Source organism: Alligator sinensis, unplaced genomic scaffold (assembly GCF_000455745.1).
Source record: "Alligator sinensis unplaced genomic scaffold, ASM45574v1 scaffold885_1, whole genome shotgun sequence".
NCBI lineage: Eukaryota > Metazoa > Chordata > Crocodylia > Alligatoridae > Alligator > Alligator sinensis.
Genome location: NW_005842056.1, coordinates 531880 through 534792, shown reverse-complemented (window position 1 = coordinate 534792; position 2913 = coordinate 531880). Strand labels below are relative to the sequence as shown.

Sequence of the window (2913 nt, the reverse complement as noted above, 5' to 3'; positions counted from 1 at the left end):
GAACCAGGTGGGAGCAATACCCTGGGAAGAGCCGCTCTTGCAGGCAGTGGGTTCAAGGAGGTGTCGGGGGGTTGTCTACAGGTGCACATTTAATGTGCATTAGCTCAATTTAAGGCACATTAAGGGTGTGGGTCTATGCGTGCATGCCCTTAATGCACCTTAAAAATGGTGATTTAAGGCTATTCGAGCCTGTATTTGATACGTGCATAAAGCAGGTATCAAATTTATGTGCGAATACCTAAATCGCATTAGTGAACAGGTAGATGCACTAATGTGCATTAATGCAGTATGTGTCCATTGACTTGGGAGTAACGTGAGTCCCAAGTCGGTCTGCATATCCACGTTCATGTGCATTAGCATGTGCATGTGTGGACGTGCTCTGGAAGCCTAGCTGGGCACCTCACTCCTCAAGTGCCATATGGCCCTTAAAGTGCCACACTCCTTGGATCCCTTCTCTGGATGGTTCATATCTAAGACCATGAAGGAAGAGCCCTTCCCAGTCTCCACTCCCAGCAGCCAGGCTCCCTCAGCCGGCTCTGCTGCAGAGCACCAGCAGTCTCAGCTTCTCCCTCCCGGTCTTGTTTGATCACCTGGTGATAAGCCACATAGGTCACTCCGTGGTGGAGCATTTGGGGACCTTTGCACAAGCATTTGGGATCCCGAGGCACTTCTCCAAAGCACAGGGGCCACCTGTGCCCTGCAAACTTGTGTTGTTTGTGGTCTGCTCCCCTCCACCCCAGAAGCAGCTGCATTTCACCAGCGCGGTGGGAGTTTAGTCTAGGAAGCATTTGTGGGGGCACTAGGTGTTCGGAGCTCCATCCCCAGTGGCTGGATCACTCGCTCTGCTTTCTTGCTCACTGTGTGACTGCCCTGATCTCCCTTCCCTCTCTCTCACACTCACACGCACCCACACAGCGGCTTCGGCAAAGCACGTCACTTTTGTCCGATGCCTGAGACTCGCTCCCCGCAGCCAGCGCTCGCAGGGCAGGGTGGAATTCCCCCAGAGCATCGTTTCAGACTGCCCTTCCATGCTCAGTTTCCCTTGCTGTGCTTTTCTTTTTTTCTCTCTCCTTTTTTTTTTTTAACCTACCCAAACCAACAGGAGGTCTGCATTTTCACAGGGAAGCGGAGAGCTGGGAACCCCGGCTGTGATTTCGCTTGCAAAATCCCAGCAGCCGGGTAAGGGGACGGATTCCAAGCTGCAAAATGTTTCTGCCTTAAAACCAACCTGTTTCAACACTGGTTTCACGGCAGCCACCAAAACTTCCAGCCATTTCCTGGTTCAGCCCGGTGCCTGTCCTGGGCTGCTGCAAACATGCACGGAAGTTTTCTGCGAGGGTCTCCCCAAAGATCTCAGAGTAGCTACGTCCTTACCTGCGTCTCCTTTCCTTCAGCGGGAAGGTTTGAATTCAGCGATTGTCATTGCCCAGATTTCTCCCTTTCCACACACTTTTGTCTCATCATCTTCTTCTCCCACTTACTTCTCTAATGTCTGCTGTGCTGACTCACAGGAAGTCTGTGTCAGTGATGTAAAAACTACCGGGGGGAGGGAAATCGGAGAAAGAGGAGCTGATGCCAGGAGAAGAGGGGTTAGGAAGTGGGAAGAGCTGGCAGAATCTGAATGGGCTGCAATAGAGGCACGCCGCTTGGCCAGCCAGCCTGGGATGCCCCCTGGTACCACCGCCTCCACTCAGATGCTGCTCACGGGGGGCATGCTCGCTGGCAAGGCCCTGCTGGGAGATGTAGTCCTGATGAGGCAGGGAGCCCACCGCTTGCAGTTTTGCATTAGAGGCTTGGCAGCCTGTATGGGAAGTGTCAGCCAGGCAGGAAGCGGGCTTAACCAGCTGCATTAGGAGCACCCCAGGCCTGTTTCGGCTGCTGGAGCTGCATGCAAAAAAATGCATCCTGTATTGGCTTGTTGTTGCGGGGTCAGGTGCAGGGCTCGGGCTGGAAGGAGATATGGCCCCTGCAAAAGGGGAGTTCTTGCAGCCTGAGGGCTGTGTCCTCATGAGAGCAAGCCTTTGAAAGCTGCCTGGGTAAGGGGTGAAATAATAATGTTTGGCGCTTCTACAGGGCTTGTAGCACTTTGCAAAGGCGGATGGGGAAAGGTCAGTGGAGGGACATGAACAAGGTCAGTCAGTGAGTCAGTGGCAGAGCACAGATCCTCAGCCTCATCTGTGGGCAAGGCTTGTATCACGGGGCATTGTATCACGGGTCATGGGTGTCTAGGAAATCATTTGACAGAGGAAGGAGCAATGGTCTGAAGTTGCAGCAAGGGACGTTTAGGTTGGATATTAGGAAAAACTTTCTCACTAGGAGAGTGGTGAGGCACTGAAACGGTTTACCCAGAGAGGTGGTGGGCTCTCCATGCTTGGAGGTTTTTAAGACCTGGCTAGACAAAACCTTGGCTGGGATGATTTAGTTGGGGACAGTCCTGCTTTGAGCAGGGGGTTGGACTAGATGGGACCTCCTGGGGTCCTTTCCAACCCTCATTTTCTGTGATTATATGATTTCCTGGCAGTGACAAAGGGGACGCAGCAGGGCAAGGGCAGAGCTGGGAATTGAACCCAGGTGTCCTGCAGGGTCACTTTGGACGGTTTTCTATCTAGGCCCCCTGCTTTCCTAGCAGGCAATTTTGCTCCCTAAAAGCCTGATCCACCGAGTGGAATGACTGGTTGCCAAGGGCTTTGGATGAGCCCCAGGTGGACGGGTTCAGGCACCCCTTCCTCACACAGGTGAGTGCGAGGCCGCACTCCTGCAAGACTTGTGCAGCTGCTGAACTTTACACCCAGGAGCAATCCCACTGAAAGCAACTGGGTTACTCAGATGTGTAAAGTCGAAGAACTGAGTCTGTGTGCAGGACTGGGGCTTGCCACCGTCTCCCTGCAGGGGATGGGCCACCTGGCAGCCCCT

General features: G+C 53.5%; 1 protein-coding gene across 2 annotated transcripts in view; it reads right to left on the bottom strand.

The window, feature by feature from the left end:
- The window catches only part of LOC102372299 (zinc finger protein 271-like), a 10863-nt gene extending 9362 nt beyond the window's left edge, over positions 1-1501 (bottom strand). Inside the window, exon 1 of one of the 2 annotated variants that reach the window (XM_025203378.1) lies at positions 1375-1501. The gene's annotated coding sequence lies outside the window, so the exon portion shown is untranslated. Of the gene's footprint in view, positions 1-1228; positions 1342-1374 lie in introns of those variants that run through there. The other variant, XM_025203379.1, reaches the window with a different exon arrangement.
- Between the last annotated feature and the right edge of the window lie 1412 nt (positions 1502-2913).